The following is a 20,598-nucleotide window of genomic DNA, read 5'->3' as shown; positions in this document are numbered from 1 at the left end:
TGAAACAAAAATGTTGAACACTTTTTTATAGTTAGGTCTTTTGTTGCAGCCGATTTGGATAGAATTTCAAAGAAAATATACATGTTATATGGCACGTCATCTGCAAAACGAAGATGCAAATTTTGTAATTTTATAAATTTGTATAATATTAACATATGTCTTCCAGGTAATGTAAAACACCTAACAACATTTTAATCGTTAAGTGCAGAATGTAAGTAAGCCACTTTATGCATTAACTTTTTCAAAGTGAATGTACTAATTTTCCAATTAAATTTGTTTTTATTGTGTTTATCATTATGCATTAGGAAACATCTATTTAAAAAAAAGTCAAAAGATATATTTCGAAGATATAATATATTAAAAGTTTGTATTGATATAACCTTTTGAAACATATTAATTTGGAATTGGTCACTTGTTGACACTGGATGATTCATTTATGTAACTATCTCGTGTGCATCTGTAAATAGATATAAAAAATCCATTTAAGCAAAGCATATACAGGCGTACGTAGATTTCAAAGTGGAAGTGATATGAAGATTTTTACAAACTTCTGGAACATTTTAAAAACTTAATCTACATAACATCCTTTTATAGATATGTTACCCAATATTAAAAAATTACCGACTAAACATTTTCTTGCATTCCAGACAGCGAAACTATTTTTAATGTTTTTTCTCAACTCAATGCATTCAGCATTTAATGTCTAAACGACTTTAATATTGTACCTACTAAGTAATTATGTAATTGTTTTCAACCTTCAAACTACTTTTCATCGCTGCCACTAATACGTGGTCGTACAAAAATATCCTTTGGACAAAGGTTTAAGTTAATATTAAAAAAGGTAATAAAAATAAAATTTGATTAAATTGATACTTATTAAGGTTATTGTTTTTTATAATCCCAACTTCGGTTTTTATTGTTCTTTTTATCAACAGTTATTTCTGCTTAACGTTTTAGGAAAAGTTTCTAAAGTTTTATAAAAATATTTGTTAAAAAAGTAATAACATTTTTAGATTTCTATCTTTTTTATTCCCACCCCACGCAGTAATGGTTTGTAACATAAAATTTACTTAGGAAAATATTTGCAACACTAAAAATGTATACAAAAACAAAAATTAATTCCATAGAGTACATGATAATGAGCTTTTAATTATTCTCATATTCCATACCAAAGTTTTCAAAATCCCTTGCAGCAATGGTTTGTATTATCAAGAATGTTCTTAGACAAAATGCTTTGGATGAATATTATAAGATTTAAACACAGTTTAAACGGATTTTATGGTATGCCTAAGAAGGTAAACTGTGTGTGTTATTATACCACTCTTTTTTCAGTCCCTTGCAGCAATTTTTTGTGTAATAAAAATGTTTCTACACAAGTTTAAGATTACAATTATTAAATTAATACAAAAATCGTACGGATTCGAAGTTGTGCCCTTGTTATGATATTTTTTTCGTCCTCCAACTTTTGTTTTTTTTAACCCCTTGCAATATTAGATTTTTAGATAAAAATTAAAAGTTTAACAAAAAATTTGAACGGATTTGGTAGTGTTTCTACTAAGGGAGTTATGAATTATTTTTAATAATTTGCCCCTATTTTTTGACCCCTTTCAGAAAACGTTTGTCTAATCCAAAAATGTTTTAGATAAAAGTTTTAGATAAAAATCATAACAATACTACAAAAATCGCATAGATCCGAAGTTGTGCCTACATTGGGAGCTATGATTTTTTTATTGTCCTCAAACCCTTGTTTTATCAACTTATGCAGTTATGGTTGGTCGTATAAAAAATAGCTAAGGCCAAACTTCATTGCATTACTTGTACAAATTTTAATACGTTCAAACGAATATGATATTTCTCATACTATGGGAGTTACAGCGATTTTTCAGGTTTTCGAAAAACCTTCCCCAATTCTACCAGTTTGGTCAGATATTGCCTATTTACGAACTTGATCGAGATTTTCCACTTTCAGAATTTATTTATCAGTTTAGAAGTGATTGGTAAAAATTTTCTGCAATTATCGTGTCCACAAATTGTATTTGAGGTCTATGGACCATGAAACGAAAAACTATATAAAAATTTCCATAATTCGCACCGTGGGTTCGGCTACAATAGGTAGTATTTACTTTACATTTACCTAATAACAATCAGTGTCAATCGTGTCAGTAGTAATAAATATGCCGTGAAAGATATTTCATGAAAAGTTTCGTATAGAATTAGGATTAAAAGTAATGCGTACTACATAAAATATAAAAATTCATTCTAAAGGTAAAATTGTTTATTCTTCTAGCTCTGCAAATTATGTGTAAACAGTTTTGGGGGAGCATTGTTTACATCCTATTTTAAATAATAATATTACTCAAAATTTATTTATAAAATTTTACGTTTGTTTCGTTTTCCATGAAATCTTAAAACATCGACAAATGTGCATTTGGAAAAAGAAGGGGAGGAAAGTATTTTCAGTACATAGTATAAGTTTGTATTGTAAAAGTAAATACGCAAGGAAAACATTTTAACTGAATCTGTTTGTAAACACCAAACTGAATTTTCCTTATGTGTGGCCTTTACCCTTTACTACTCTATGATGTGTGGTTGGCCTGAAATTGATGAAGAAACATGTTAAGCAAAGATGTAACACGTTGGATCACATAATGTAGAACCAAATGTATTGTTATCATTAGTTTTGCATGGATTTAACACAAAATTACATAAATTAAATATGATGTATTTGTTAAGTAACATAACAATAATGCTGAGAATATTTTAGTGTTCTAGTCGTATTGTTTTAAATGGAAAATTACCATGTTAGGTTTAGCCATTGTTTTAATTTAAAATCGTAATTTTTCAGAGTACACCATCGTGCCAGTTATCAATTGTAATATGTTGACATATTTTGACATTGTCTGCAGTCTTGTTGTAAACGAAATACGTTAAACAAATTTTTTGGGCATAAAATTTCATAAACTGTAATTAAATTTCTGTGTTATAATAAACACATGATAAAGAAAGATAAAAAATGCAAAGGTCTCGTTGCGACCTCAGCTTATCATCCTTAATTAAAGTAGTAAAGTAACATACCAAAATTCGGTGTGTAAATAAATGCATTTTTGTTGTCAATTCCATTTGATTTTTTCTTGTGTTTTAGTTGCAGAGCAAATCGAAAACAAAACATAATTATTCAATAGTCAGTCTGCTAGCAAAAACCTGCCAATGGTAAATATATGTGGTAAAATTATGATATTGTATTAACACAAATAATACAAATAATTTGTAACAAAACGTAGAATTAATGATGTGATAGTTAAATTGCGTGAATGAGCCTATGGTGAACCTAGCATCCAACCAAATAGTGGTCAGTACACACTTCAAACTTTCTTGTAAGAAAATGTGTACCCTTAAATATTTCGAATGCATATTTGGAAGTTGTGTTTGAACCAGTTGGAGTTTATTCGCTCAATATTAATTGGTTAGGCATAAGGGAAAATAATGAAGGCAAAAATGGAAATATAGTTGTTAAGAGGACTACGTCATTATTTTAGCGACATGATGCAAAACAGGCAATATTTCTTCGAAAGGCGATCCGAGATTTTTTTGCTTTTGGACGTTTCCCGGGATCTCCCGTTTCCCCCGCCCTTCTCATTCCATCGCTTCTGCATCCTTCAGGGCATGCAGATGGCCACGGGCGCCCAGTTACAAGTCTGCCCTCGGGGTATGAGACTCGTGTACCCTACTCATAAATTTTTTATTTATTCATCCACTTAGACATTATTTTCAAATTACTTTGTTCTCCGAAGGTTATTTCGTATAACAAAATTTGCGTGTATTCGTAAACTGTTCGTTTACATTCGACTTGTATGATAAATATAAGAAAAAAATATATAACTTTCACTGTCCTGCACTAGCTGGTAAACAAGTCCTTGTATGCTAGACACTAATATGCTCTGTGATCACTCGCACAAACAAGCCGAAGTGAATAAGCAGGTATTATACAAGAAAGATGCCAGTGTGAACTACGCTGTGTACTTTTGCTGTTTACATCGTTTCACCTTTAATCGTCCCTTTGGCAAGTTATATCATTGATTCGCGAATATAAAATAGGTACTACGTTTAGTTTTTAAAATTACTTTTACGGGATGTAAAGAAGTTGGCATACACTCGTTCATGGGATAGACTTATATACCATTTGAAGCCAAAAGCTTGTAACGGCATGAGTTTGTGTGTGTGTGTATGTATGTATATATGTGTATATATGTGTGTGTGTATATATATATATATAAATAATTATGAACATTCCATTGATATTGTAATGCAAAGGTAGAACTAACATAAATAAACCAACGAAATACTACCGCTTACGCAAGTTAATTAAAAAAATAATTCAACTCTAATTTTTATGAGTGCTGTTGATAACGTTCCAACGATCACAATATGTGATAACCTGTGATCACGTTAACAGTATCTCTTCTCCTCTTACACACATTTATATATTGTCTTCTCAAACCCAACGTCTTTCAGAAATGATAAAAACTTTACGTCCATTATACTTAGAACGCACAGTGCGGCATATTAACGAGGAGTGATAACGGACAAAATCTAATCTGCCATGTTCCTGGCAGCGTAGTAGCTCGTTTTGTGCATCTGGCGAGACAGCTACAGGCATACGGAATTGTATGATCGATGCTATAGGACTTACTATAACAAAGCGTGGGCGAACCGAGCATTCAGACTAAGATTTATAATGGTTTAAACAAATCGGTGGAAGTAAAAACTACTTTACAAAAATTACGGACGCGAGCGTGATAGCAACGTTTATTATACATCAGTACGATATTCACCCATATACACTGTCTAAAACTTGGGTCCGATTGGAACAATATTTTTCAGAGCGAAAATTTGTACGAACAAAGTCATAGCCTCGATTGTATACACATGGTTGTTATACGTTCTTTGAATGTTTGATGCAATGGGGATTTTTGATTTAGTGAAGTAATTTGTACATACGCCATTGCAGTTTTGAACTGTTAGTCATGCAAAAAACTCCGAAAATCAAATAAAAAAATTTTAAAAAAATTTAAAAACAGAAATATAATTTCCAAAGAAAAACAAGACCGAGTGAGAAATATTCGAACACAGTCTGAACCAGCAAGGAAAATAAAAATAAATATGGACAATACAACGAAAACATCACAGACCAAATATTTAACCTAAAAAAACTAGACAGCACAAGAATTCCGTGAAAGGAACTTAGTCAAAAAAATTATGTATTAAACACAGACGAACACAGTGGACAAACAGTGAGACAGATTGGATGCAAGCAGACAGAAAAAAATGGACAACACAGCAAACACATAAACACAACGATGAAAAAAATACTATGGACAACACAACGACGACAGCACTAACAAACACAGAAGTTTAATTGTAATTTTTTGTAATTTAAATTGTTGTAGTGTTATTTGAAAGTAGTGTACTTCGCCAGTGTTCAGGCCATATGCACTTATTTCAGATGAAAACCAAGATAATTTTTTTTTTCCAAATAAATGACAAACTGTCGTTGAAATTAATAGTGTAGTTAGGATGATTAAATAAAACAATAGAGACTTCAGTAACACGGGCATTACAACAATGCCATAATAACATCTTCCGTGACATCACGTGTGTGGTATTAATTTTACGAAAATACAGCAGTACGCATTCAGAAATGTTAATACATTTAACTAAAATACACGTTGTATACTAAAATAGTTGCAGCAAAGTGCCTAACGAAGTGCCTATTTAGTTACGAGCATTTTTCTGGGCACAGGAGTTGTACATTTAATTTTAAGTACTTATTTATGAAACGGCTATGCAAGTAATGATTAGGCCCGTTTGACCGTGACACACAAACGTATACGTATCACGAAATGGGAAACGTATGACACTCTAAGTTCGTTCTACATTCACACGTAAGTGTACACATATTCGCATCCGCAAGCGTAAGAGAGATGGAGAAATGGGCAATGCCGAACTCTTGTGCATGCGTTCTTCCATGCAGCTAATAGCAATGTATTATTTTATCACTACGTATACCATGTACATGTCCATTTTATTCTTGTTTTTGAATAGTTATGTTAGGGTCCGCGGCGGTCGAGGGGTCAGACCCCTCGCCTCCCACCAAAGCGATCTGGGTTCGATCTCAGCGGGGCAGAAGCCCGGAATTTCGCATGTAGGAATCATTCCGATTTCGTGGCTGGAGGGGTTTCTCGGGGATCGCCCGTTTCCACCGCCCCGCTCATTCAAGCGCTTCGCCATTGCAGGGCTTCATTGCTTATCATTCCTTAGGGCACGCAGATGCCTACAGGCGCCCAATAACAAGTCTGCACACGGGGTACGATACCCTACCCTCAGGTACCTTCCCCATACGATATTTATGTATTTGCTAGTTGTTTCCGCTTTATTATTTAAGACGTCATTTCTTCTGTCTGGAATATCAAAAAAGTCTAGTTTGGTGTACACCTCTCTTTCGGGAATACTAGTTTTGAACGGCCAAAAGAGGCTGGGTAACGATGATGGCTCAAGTAAAATAAACCAATGTCAATAAACAAACAGAAGTATATTTGCGGCACACTTTTAACGAATGGAAATATTTAGTTTTAGAGCTAGATTAAACGCGATATTCCAACAAGTAATGCCTTCGGCATGTCGGTTAATCTACATACATCGTGACTTTAAAACCGGTGGATGTAGCAATGATTTTATGAAATCTAGGTTGTTTACCTTGTTTGTTATGTGCTAATTCACACAATTTTATGTTTTGATACAGTGTAATATATAAAACTTTTTTCTTTAAAACCAAAAGTGACATTTCAGTACATAAATTTACCGTGAAGCTAATTAATTGTTTAAGTTTTATCAAAACGAAGCCGAATGTGTTGTGTATAAATGCATTCCGAGATGTACAAATTACAGTAAGTGATTATTCATACATTAGCGTACGTGTGGTACGATATTTGACATATATTTTTTTAACTGCTCAGACGCGCGAGAGTAACAAGCACCCAATCAGTTACGTGAATACGAGATGCAGTGATGTGCAATCTATTCGCGAAATTCAGGCGTCTCTAATTATAAGCCGTTTGACTAGTTAAATGCATCAAACAGAAGTCATCATGCCCAATTCAACGTAAACTAAACATAAAAACCGATGCATGTTTAAAATTTCACGTTTGAGCTTGTTTACAATGATGTTGCGTGACGTCAGTACTATTTACGCTTATTGGCGCAAGTTTTGTTATGTTTCCGTGAAATCCGTACACTGTAGAACGAGCTGACGGAGTACCGTAAATGGTCGTCTTGCGTTTACGAGATGCGTTACCGTTTGATTACGTTTCCGTGTCATTACATAATGGGCCTAATGATAACAAGGAGTACTGTCACTGGCCATGAAGGCGTACTGAGAGTAGGGAGGCAGATGTGTGAGATAAACCAAATTGTAAGTGAACAGGGAAAAATACGGTAACGTTAATAAAAATTAATATTAAAGAATTCAATATGATTACTAATTAGCTCTTTGAACATAGAAGCTGTTGATGCAAGTTTCTTTCGGCTGGCACAAGGAACTTGAACGACAGCACTGATATACTCTGCACTTCCATGGTTCAGTGGTCAGAAAAAGGCAGGTAACAATGCACTGCCCCCTTTCCTGATCTTGAAGAGAGATAAGCGGCTTAGCGCGGTCTCGCCAGTCCCCACCATAGAGTAAGTAAAGGGAGAGGCGCCACTCCCATAGTAATGATCGTTTGCTTAAATTTGTAAACAAAACCCTTACGATCATACCATTTCTTTGCAACTTGACAACGAAAAAATTACAGCCAGATACAACCTGAGAAAGGTTTAGCGCGCGATAGTTGGCACCTTTGTAGTCACCATATTTTATATTTTTTCGATAAAGGCTACTGATATTGTAAAATTGCTTTATGTTAGTACTTATAATGGGATTTTAAACTATTTCCGTAATAGAAAAAAAACTTGATTCAAGGTGGATTTGAACTTGCGACCAATAGACCTGGTTTAGTTTTACTTTAATTAACAATTAACAATTAATAGGTTTTTATTTTTCGTAATTGTCACAATACATGGTTTGCAGGGTTATTTAGACATACCAGCAGTTTCCTGCTCTTTTGCCAAATTTTTACAAATTAACACTTCAGTTTTTACATGGCACAGAATATATACATATCATAAAAGGAAACTTTAAAAAAACCTTTTGTCTTTGCCTTTGGAGCCATTGGGCTCAATGTCTTCACATCACTGGGAAATGCACACATTATTACATTTAGTATTATTTACAAAGAATTAAAAATGAATAAATACAGATAAGTGTTACAAGAAAACTGAATATTATTGGTTTAATAACTAAGCTATCAAACAAACAAACAAACAATGCGCTATGGTTGGCGTCCGTTAATGGCTACACCGGTATGGCACTATGGTTGGCGTCCATACTATACACATATATACATGATATACACTGCACTTTCACTTTGGATGGTGTCCCAGTGGAGATCTTGGGGCCGCCCAGTCAGGGTGGCCTGCCGGGGTGGTAATCTGTAATGAGTTTGTGTGGATAGGGTCTGGTGATGTCGTGTTTGCCAATGTTCTGTATCAGTGTAGACGGGTGTTGTGCAGCTTTGTGGAAGAATTTGTCTGTGTATCGCGTGACTAGAGATCTTGGTGATTGTGTGTTTGCAAGGTCATGTAGCTGTATGTTGGTTACGTGTCTGTATTTCCCGAGTGTGGCTCTGAGTAGTTTATTGAAACATGTATTTAGTTGGTGGAAACGGATGTCGGGTACATGGGCAAATATTACTGATGCATACAATAAGATAGGTACTATGTACGCCTTGAAGAGGCGTACACGGTCTTGGTCTGGGAGGGGGCTGTAGGGGCGGAGTATGGGGGAGAGCGAGTTGAATACGCGATAGGCCCGGGCAGTGGCCGACGAGAAGTGCTGTGAGAAGCGCAGTGTGCGATCCAGTGTCACACCGAGGTATTTCACTGAATCGCTCCAGTTGATCACTGCGCCTCCCACGAACAGTGCTGGTGGCTGACGGGGGCGGCGTCTGGTGAAAAGAATTGCTTCTGTCTTGGCGGGGTTGGGAAGGATGCCCCAGGACATGAAGTAGGTATTGACAGAGTTGACGGCCGCGGTCAGCCTGGCTTTAATTAGAGTGGGGTCATGGTGTGTTACCATCAACGCGGTATCGTCCGCGTACATGACTACCTTGCATTCGGGGGGTTTTGGGATGTCGTGGCAATTTTACTTTAATGGACGCCTTTATCCGCACGACCACCAATTATTGTTAAGATAAATTTTACAATTAAATGTATTTATATATTATTTTTCTGCACTAATAAAGTCCAAATTATGCAGCCAGATTGAAACTGATGATCGTTTAGTAATGAATCTTATTTCTGTTTATTATATTTATTTTCCATTTCATTATATTTTTTTAATTTTCAACTTCAAAAACTACTGTACCGGTTGCAGGTAATATGGAGAACGACAGGCCAACGTACTCTAATTTTAGTTTTCGGCAATATGCCACGCAGCATCTAGTTTTTAGTGACATTTTAAAAATATACCTATACTTTTACTTTCAAATCCCATTATTACCACGAGACAATACAAAGATGGCCTTATGTAATTATAACAACTGGATATGCAATAAACTAAAGAGATAAAAACTTGTAATCTATTTATTTTTTTCGATGTTGGTGAAACATGGTATGATCTCATTTTTAAGGATTCAGTTTGTCCTATCTACTGTCACCCCCCTGGTCCCCACTACGAGCAGGTAGTAAGTACCTGGTTCAGGGAAGTTCCCGCTGGTCAATCCTTAGCAGCACTGTTCAGTATTATTTTTAAACGGCTGCGTGTAAAATTCCAAAAACAACGCGTAATTGGACTTTCAACTAACCTTCGATTAGAGATTCCAGGCAGTGCACAGACATATGTTAGGTATCAAACGATGCAGAATTCTTTCTACTGTATAATAGTTTCACTTCCATTTTGATTCGTCGAATACGAACTTAGGTGGAAATAGTTTCACAGACGTCTGCACTCGCTACGTGTGAAAAATTGGTAATATTAGCTGATCATCGTTTGGCTTTCCCAGACATAGCTCTGACATATTTTAGCCTTAACAAATATCCATGGTGCTTTGTCTCTATAAGGGCTTCATCCCATCTCTCTACAATATGTTAGTGACGTGTAAGAGGCGATTTCATAAAAGACTGCACTTCTACATTATGAAGAGATTTATAATTTAATTATTTTATGATATAATTATTGCACCTATTAAAACGAAATTTTATTTTAGTGATCAAGAAGGTTAAATGCATATATAGTTAACGCGTCAGACACGAGACTTTTTAAAATTCTGTATAAAACTGCTTTAAATTAATAAAACTTAAGGTTTAATATCTCAATTAAAATGTTATGAAAATTTTCGAAACTACGTACAGACAGCAACAGTAGCTAAATAAAACTTTTGACAAAATTTCATTCCAATCTGCAGCAAAAAATTTTACTATCGCCCAATCATCCGTTTCATCCGTCCGTCACCCGTCCGTCCGTCAATTTCGGTCCGTTATTTCTCTCGGCAATTATTACCGACTCTCAACCATCTGCAATCCGTCCATCCGTCACTATTCTAAAATATCAGTGCTACAACTTTCCGCCACATACTTTCTCAATTGTAGGTAAACTTTTGGGGAAAATAATTTTCTTGGGATAATTAACTTTTGTTTTTATGAATGTGATAATAAGTTGACAGGCGGGAACCGTGCTTTGACAAGTGGATTAAACGGGTGCCGTCATAAAAACAACATTAGTCATGCCAGCAATAAATAAAATTATGCTTCTTTTATTACTGCGTCAAAGAAAACAGAAAGAAGCTATTTCTATCCAGGCTTTTTCCCTCAGTTGCTTATCCCGATAGTCTTTGCTATATATATATTATACAAATGCTCCTTTTCCCGGACGTAATTTATCAGCATTTCTTCCGAAAAGCTCATTCTCATAAGCAATCTTTTCCGTTATTATGACAATAATAATAGGTCAATACGACACAGCCTTCTATATATTGCAAATTAAAAAAATCGAACACTGTTTTCGGAAAGTCGTATTGAAGACGATCGACTTAACAAGGCGGTGGACCATCCGTTGGTCCGTCAAAAGCTAAAGCTTGGCAAGGTTTTGATGGACGGACGGATGGAATTTTTCGGGCCATCTGATTGGCCGCAGGTCACGTGATTGACGGACGGACGGGTGACGGACGGATGAAACGAATGATTGGGAGTCCAAGAAACTTTGTGAGCCGTACTACAGAACTGTTTAAAATAAACTTATTTATCTATAGTATCGTGAGTGAGTAGTGTGGAATGGCAGGGATGAAAAACATTTAGGGTTTAAGGAGAAAATTTATAACAGTATTTTAATTTTTGTGGCGTACAATGACTCAGAAAAGCATCAACGTTTTCTTCAACAACCGTTCTGCACAGTCCTGCAGTTCATCACAACCACCGCCTAAAAGGCTGTAATGCCTGTGAAGACAAATATCCTAAAGAAGAGTTGGATTCCTTTAACTCGGGTATTACTTTTGAGCAGTTTAGAATGAGACAAATTTTTACATGATCCCGAAAACAATATGTAATATACCTATTTAACATTAAAGTTTAGTATGTCGGTGCATTATTTTTTTCCGCTCGTCGCTCGTGATTATTCCATCGAGTAATAAAAAATTTTCTTTGAATCTACAAATCATTGAACAAGAATTTATCAAGGAGATTTGCAGTTATTTTTAAGCATCTTCACTCGCCTATTCTGTGGGGTTCGCATTTTAAACTTATTCTTAAGGGGAGTCTGACAGTAAAAAAATTAAAATATTGACTTTTTTTAATTTTTAATACCAAAATAAAATTACGACTTTCCCGAATAAAATGATATGAGTATCATTGCGAAAAGCTTTTTTCCATCTTTTATTTTTTTATTTTTTTTTTTAAATTGAACTGCATTTTTCGAAAAATTAATTTTTGTGACTTTTTAAATTTTAAATGCTAAAAAAATATTTTGACCTTTCTGAATACATACAATGTAAATACTTTCTAGTACTCCTTTCAATAAAAAATACAACGAATAGTAAATTTTCAAAACTTTGGAGCCTTAATTGGACGTAGTTATGCAAAAAGGAACCAACCCACATGAAACTTATTCTGAGTATTTTGAAGTTAAAGTTAATTATAAATTGTAATTCTCCTATTGATAATATAATGTGGATATAATTTTAATGGTATAGTATAAATACTGATATAATAATAGCAACGACGGTACGATCAACCTTGTACTATTTTAATTTATTTTCAAATAAAATATAACAAAATTGTGGGTCTGTTCCTTTTTGCATAACTACGTCCAATTCAGATTTAGTTGATGTATAGACATTTCCTGTATTGACCTTTATTTATTACGTCTGACAGTAAAAATAAAAAATAAAGTTTTTTTGTTCATTTTTAATGTCAAAATAAACTTAAGACTTCCCTTAATAAAATTATATGATTGTTATTGCAAAAAGTTTTTCCATCTATATATTTTTTATTTTTTTATTTGAACTGCATTTTTCGAAAATTATTATTAGTAGTATAGTTTGGCCGGAACTGGCACTGGGTTCTGGGTGTGGATTGTGATTGTCGGTCCGCCATATTGGATTGTGACGTCACGGCGGCCATCTTGGATGGTTGTGACCTTGACCTTTGACCTTGACCTTGACATTTGACCTTCAAAATGTGTCAAAATCCGCCAAAATTGGGCAAAATTGGCCCAAAATTCCTCAAAATTCACAAAAATTTCCATTTCTGTGAAAAAAAAATTCCGCAAAAAATCTCAACAAATTCCACAATTCAAAAATTCCCGTTTTCGAGAGAAAAATTCCCGTTTCGAGGGAAAATTTCCCGTTTTTAGTCCTTAAAAATCCCAGCGGCTAGAAATGTCCATATGTAGGCTTAAGCATCCATGTCTACAGCCTACGATAAGCCTCTGACGTCATCATGGATTATGACGTCACCGTTGCAATTTTCGTTACGGCCGCCATCTTTAACTTTTTTATTTATTATCCGATTTTAATAAAAAAAAATTAAAATTAATAAAAAAATTAACTTAATAAAATTTTAATAAAAAATATTTAAAAAACAAACATTTACGACACGGAGTTCGAAGTCCTCGGTTCGAACCCGACGAGTGCAAAAAAAATTAAATATGGCGACCGATCCTTCCCCCGTGGTGGGTGCTAGCAGACTGACTCCCACCACTTTTTTTCAAAGCATATATATCGTCACCTAGTATGACGTCATGTCCGCCATCTTGTCTTCGATGCTGGAAGCCATCATCATTGTATCGTCGGCGAGAGTGTGCTGACGTCATGTTAGTTTAGTTCTTATCCGCTAGAGTACAGTAATCATTTATTACTATGACACCCGCCATCTTGAAATTCGGCCGCCATCTTGAAAATCCGTAATTATTTAGCTAGAAATTCGGGAAAAGTTCCAATATTCATTAAATAAATCACTCATTAATTTACATATTGATTCGATCGATTCCTGTCCTCGGTTCGATACCCGATCGATGCAAATAATCTTAATTTTTATGTAAAAATACCTAAAAAATGACAGGTTCGAAAATAAAAACACTGCAAGTTCTTTTACAAACATAATATTTATTACATAATTTCTATTTTACTACAGGATCACCTGCGAAGGTTAGCAATCTTACAAACATTTAGGTCCGCATAGGCGTGAAATGACTAATTCTTAGCTCCAATCGGTTTATACAAGACAGAGTCCAACCAGATCCTTTACAGACATAGTCCTCCTCTTCTTGACAGAGTTTCTGGATACCTTGTTTAACAGTTTGCTTGACATCGTTAGAACTGTAAATTACTGCAGCCGATGTCTTGAATGCACACTTCTTCACTTTGTCATCGAACGGATAAGGCTTTCCATATATACAGTCCAACCACAAGTTATATTTCAAAGGTCCGTTTGTTGCTACGTCATCAGTAAGCTGATTGATTATGTCCTGTCTGATATCATCAAGAAAATTACAAATGTCCTTTGACTCACTTAACGTACTTGGATAATAGTAGTCTTTCAATGTTCCACGAAATGCAGACTGCGCCAAGTAGAAGCCATTATCGTTCACTTGTAATGCTCCGATCACATTTTCATGTTCAGATGCCACAGCAATCGGTTGCTGCACATCAGTTTTTTTACTTGTACGCTCACGAGTCACCAATCTAAACTCAGGAGTCGTAATTGCTGCAGGTAGTTCAGCAGTAGGCGCACGGACTTCACCTTTACAGTTTATCGAATGTCGGCGCAAATTATCAATTCGAGTAAACCATTTATGACACTCGTCACAGCGAAACTTCATGCGAGAAGGATTCTTCGTACATTTACTCCTCTCATGTCTCCGTACATCATGTGCAAATGCAAACGTCATGTCGCAGTAGCCACAAGGATGCCTAGTTGAAGACAAACCCGAGCCAGATGTCGCTGTTACTGCAACTGAATCATTTCCAGGCATACTCTTATGCACATCAATGCATCGTTGTTGTATAGAAACCTTTACTTTCTGCCGCACTGCAGGTCCTTTACATGTCTCCAAGTGATGCTTCAAATTAGCATTTCTTGTAAATTGCTTGCGACACTTAATACAACCAAACATTTTACGATAAGGGTTCTTGGCACATTCTCTCTTCTCGTGTCGACGAGCATTACTGATGTTTGAGAAAATCTTGTCACAGTAACGACATCGATGTTCGTTAGTTGTTGACGATTCGCCATCCATTGAAGTCTCCATCGAGGGCGAAACAGCGTTCGTCGAGGTTTCCTGTACAGTCAGCACTACCGGCATTAAAGTCTCTTCTGCTGGTGGTATCACATCTGTTGAAATCTCCTCCAATGTTGACGTCATCGTTGCCAACGGGATCTGCTCCTTCTCCGTCGTAACTGTCGTCAAGGCTCCCGTAGACGATGGTACAACCTCCGAGTTCAACGTAAAAGTCGGTAAAGATGCCATCGAGTTCGCAAGAACAGGTAATTACGCGATTTATGCACCAGATTAAACAAACTAGGTGATCCTTACACCGCCGACGTCAGTAACAAAACTGAGCGTCCGGCTGTCTAGGACTCGCTTATATACATGCACCGTATGGAATAATACGCTAGTCAAATCAAGAACAATTTATTATAATACTAGAGTCAAAACAACATTAAAATTAGAAGCTCCATCAACAAAAAGGAAGCACATTCTGGAAGCACCGACAACGAAAAGGCAGCACATTTGGAAGCACCGACAACGAAAAGGCAGCACATTTGGAAGCACCGACAACGAAAAGGCAACACATTTGGAAGCACCGACAACGAAAAGGAAGCACATTCTGGAAGCACCGACAACGAAAAGGAAGCACATTTGGAAGCACCGACAACGAAAAGGCAGCACATTTGGAAGCACCGACAACGAAAAGGCAGCACATTTGGAAGCACCGACAACGAAAAGGCAGCACATTTGGAAGCACCGACAACGAAAAGGCAGCACATTTGGAAGCACCGACAACGAAAAGGCAGCACATTTGGAAGCACCGACAACGAAAAGGCAGCACATTTGGAAGCACCGACAACGAAAAGGCAGCACATTTGGAAGCACAATCGAATAATGAAGCACATTTTGGAAGCACCATCGAATAAGGAATCACACTTGGAAGCTCCATCGAATAAGGAAGCACACTTGGAAGCTCCATCAACAAAAAAAAGGCAAAAAAAAAAAGGAAGCACAAGTTGTGAGATCTAAGTCTTAGTTAGAAATCAGAATACAAGAAATAAAAACATTAAATTTTTATAATTTAAATTATTTATTTATTTACATTATACAAATGCAAGTAAAACAAGCCATTATTGTATGTAGCCAGCTTTCCTCAGTTCCTTGAGTATGAAGGATATTTCTTTGATGCACGAATAGTTTCCTGCACAAAGCGAACCATGTAGAAGTCTTAGCCGGTCAACCAATATGTTTGGATCTTTCCATGATGTGTAATCATTCTGTTCTACCACCATCTTCCTTGCACGTTTATAATAAATATTATGATCTCTGGAGTCTTCCGTTTTACCACCAACCTCAGGATAACTTTCATTTTTGAGACGGTGATCATCACAAGCTTGATCAGATTTATTTAATATATCACGTCGTTTCCATCGTTTCGGTCTAAGGACACCGCCACATTCTTCGATCTTGGCAGCTTTAGGTGCTTCATCATAGTCTATGTCTTTGTCAACAGCCTCAGAGTCGCTGTAACAATCACCGTAGAAGGAATCGTCTTCACCCAATTTACCGTAATAATTCGATGTTGATGATGTTGAAGTGTCTTCATCGTCTTCATGCTTCCTTTTTAGGAGTCCATCATTTTTACAAAGTAGGAAAGATCTACTTGAATTCGGCTGGAATATATTCTCACTTTTCACGTTAAGGATTCTTCCATTGTCTTCATTCTTCCGTAAATCATCAACCTCCTTCAATTTAAGTTCTTTGTCGAGATCGGAAGAGCCAAGAAAATTATTGTCGTAATGCAGATCACTCTTCCTTAGGCTAGTAGATTCATCGTTGTCCTCTAACTTGTACGCAGGCTTGGCGCTACAAGTTCTGCCATGTCTTTTTAGGCTCTCTCTCCGCGTAAACGACTTGCTACATCGAACACAACTTATCATATTGCGCAGTGGATTTTTAACACAGTCATTCTTCTCGTGTTGTCTTTTATTCTTTCTCAAGATAAACTCTTTACTGCAAAACTTACACCTATGTTCATTCGATACAGCGTCAGATCCCAAATCGGAATTCATATTAGTTACTGAGACTAATGCCAGATACCAATTGAGTGTTTTAAATTAGATCCAATACTTAAATAGAATTTTTTTCATATTTCATCAGCGAGAATTAATATATCTCATGCAAAAGTACTTTATGCATGTAGTTCGGCTTTTCAACAACAGATGTCGCCTCATGTTGCTTGCAGGTAAATAATATTTAGTTCTTTTATGCGGGATGCGGGATGCTCACTAACGATCGCAAAAGAAGGATGGCTTCGCTAGACTCCAAGGAAAAGGAAGTTCGTCTTGCATGTTGGTGCTCCACAGATGTCTCATGGCGTAATATTAATTTGACTGAGTAATGATATTTATTAATTCCACCTGATAAAAATATTGCATGTTTTGATTTAGTAGCAGAAATTATCGAATTAAATGTAGTTCCAAATAAAATAACATGTCTCATTAGTAGAGCCAAGATTTTATGGTGTTATGAAAAAGGACTTTTCGTCATTAAGAATTGTGGATTTCGTCTTTATCGTCATAAAAAATTAAAACACATGTAATAACATGTACACACCTAGCAGAGCTGCCTTGATCAAATGCTTCAATAATTCGTGGTTAGAGACTTAAAATATGCACATTAAACAATACTATGTTGAGAGTACATAAAAAATTAACAACTAAAATATTTAGTATTCTTATGCAGGTAAGTACTGTTCCTGAGTTCAGGAGAGAGTCTAAATTAATTAAAATAGAAACTACAGTTAAACTTTTGTTCTATAAATGCAATATAATTAAGCTCAGGAAAAAGCCACCATTGTCAGCAGTTCAGCATTCTCTGGTTTTAGAGATCATCTTCTGTCACTTACAACTACAGAATACTTAGAAAAAGATCTTTCTGAGTCCACATTCGTTGCAGGTATCCATATTAACTTTAAAGCAGCAGCTGCAAATTCAGGATAATCCGCTTTCATTTTGTTTACTTTATGGGCCCAACATTGTATGTGGTACATGTGGTCACCAAATACACCTTCAAGGGTACCAGCAGATTTTTTCATGTACCTGGCACTATCTGTAACATACGCAATTATGTTTTCTTCCTTGACTTCATATTTGGAGCATACATCAATCACTGCCCGAGAACAACAAACAGCATTTGCTGCATCAAGGACACAAGAAGCCCCTAAGATAACATCTTGTTCAGCACCTGGTTTCAGAATTTTAAACAAGATGTTGAAAACACAATTATTACTCTTGTCAGTGGTTTCATCTGCGAGTATGACCACATCTTGCCCCAAGAGCTGCTGCTTGATTTCCACTTCTTTTTTCTCTCTAAGTAGGGGAATGTACTTTTTCCTCATCCAATCCGCTGTTGGAAGATCACCAGCACCACTTACATGCTTCTGCATTCATGCAGTCAGCTTGCTGTTGTCAAGTTTCTCAAGAGGAAGACTTGCAGCTACAAAGGCTTCAACAGTTTCGAGAACAAAATCTTCCTTTTGTTTTTTTGCGCATATTTGCGCCACTCCTGCTTCTGGGATAGAAAGCTGTCGTTTCAAAGTGCATGGGGATCGTTTAGCTTTTACATGTTTGTCGCTAATTATGTGCTTGTTTACCGTGTCCTTACGTTCATGCTCCAAACGGCAATTACAATATTTACAGAAAAGTATTTTTCCGTCACTGACATATAATCCCTCATTCTTAAACTCGTCAGCACGTGATGCCGCAGTAGCTTTATTTTTCGGCATGATTAAGAAATTTAGCTTTCATTTATGCACGTCATTTGTAAACAAAGCCCGGAGGTACCAAAAACTAGTATTTACTGAAGTTTTAGCGAAAAAATAAACCGCGGGAAGCCTACTTTTTACAGGCGAGAGAGCCATATACTCAACCCGAAGTAAAAGGTTAGGTTATGTCAGGTCAGTGAAATAAATGTTTTTATTTATTTTCCGGGAGGGTTGGGTAGGTAAGCGTTATTTAAAATATTTAATGACCGTAAAATAAATAAATCCTTGCAATATGGTGCTTTTTCATTAGCGATCGGAAAACTTCGATTATGTTACGATTGTGGCACTCTCGCCTGTGAAGTGTGAAATGAAAATGAAGGCTTCACGGCAGTGTTGCCAGGCGTAGCACACAAAATTCGGGTACACTTACCTCAAAATTCGAGTACTTACGGGTACGAGAATTTCTTATTTCGGGTATAATTCCGGTACACACACAAAAAAAGATTAAAACATAAATAAATAGCCATCTTCTTAAACAAAAAAAATTTCATATATGACACAATCTCATAGAAAACTTTTATAGTTTCAAGGCCCTTGTGAAGAATATTAAAACGTGTGGTTTTGGCAGAACGAGCTGGAAGGGGTAGATTAGGTCTCAAATAAAAAAAAAAAGGATAATTTAGAGGTCAGGAACAAATAACTTCGATAATGTATAGTTTTTAGTTACCAGTTCAATTATATTATATGATAAAAAGTAAATTAAAATGAATATAAGATCTTCAAAACCATTACCCATATATATAACTTTTCCTGGTACAGTGAAGAGTGTTTCACACCCAACTACCCCTCTTTTTTTAAACAATACCAGACCCTCTTAACGCATGGCTATGCTACTGCTTCTTTTTATGAGTATTACTGGTGAATAAATGGGCATATAATTTTTTTAAGATTGGTTTGTAATATCAGTTGATATGTACTATTTTTGAGAATACTACTGTACCTATGTATCAAGCTTTCCGAATGATTGAATGCTTTGTGAGAGAATAGTACCGTCAATTTCTGTAGTATTAAGACTGCTCTCTCACTTACATTACCTCTGTGTAGTTCTTGACCGTGTGTTTACACTCCGTAATTTTGTAGCATAAACAGGATAAAATTTGGTTTTTAAAGTGTGTGTGTTTTCTTGTAGTTGACATCGCTTTAAACACCAAATTTTTTATTGGGGTTAAATTGTAATTATGTACATAACTGTTTCTATATACACTCGTAAATCGTGGTTTTAGAAGTGCGACAGACATTCGGAAAAAAAAAATTACACAAATTTTTATATGACACGTGTGTTTAACGATTTATAGAAAGTTCAGGGATTATTTGTGGGAAATTCAGTCATCAAAAGAGAAATCGTCTCCAGCAGTGACATGTAGTTGGTTTGATGTATGTGGTTGCAGGTCTGCATAAACATTTGCATTTGTCGATTAAGTGAAATAAATATAAATAGCCAAATAACTCGAACGTTACATACGTTTACCAGGCAATTTCAATTGAAAAAAGACTCATTGAATAATTTAATTCATGTAAACCATGCACAATTAAAAACGCAGGAGTAGTAATACCTACATAAAAACAAGTAACTCAATCAAGTGGTTCTACACACGAAAATATTTCATATTTACTATTAGTTTACCTGTAAATCCCCAATATATTCCAAGTATGTTGGGTCAAACTTAACTCTAGAGTTATCTCACAAAAATTAGCTAAAAAAAGTTACTGTTATAAAACAGAAATATTTTACTAAAATAATATAGTTAGAATTTTTTACTATTGATTTTTTCGTTTTCTAAAATTCGGGTACATTTGCGTACCCGAGCAAGTCTTCTCGGGTACCAGGTACAGACACAGTAATTCGGGTATGCGTACCCGAATTCGGGTACGTCTGGCAACACTGCTTCACGGTAAACTGCTTATTCAACAAGCACAC

The sequence above is a fragment of the Bacillus rossius genome (genome assembly GCF_032445375.1).
Source record: "Bacillus rossius redtenbacheri isolate Brsri chromosome 4 unlocalized genomic scaffold, Brsri_v3 Brsri_v3_scf4_2, whole genome shotgun sequence".
Taxonomy (NCBI): Eukaryota; Metazoa; Arthropoda; class Insecta; order Phasmatodea; family Bacillidae; genus Bacillus; species Bacillus rossius.
The sequence above is the reverse complement of the archived record's forward strand: the minus strand, read 5'-3'. Positions refer to the sequence as shown.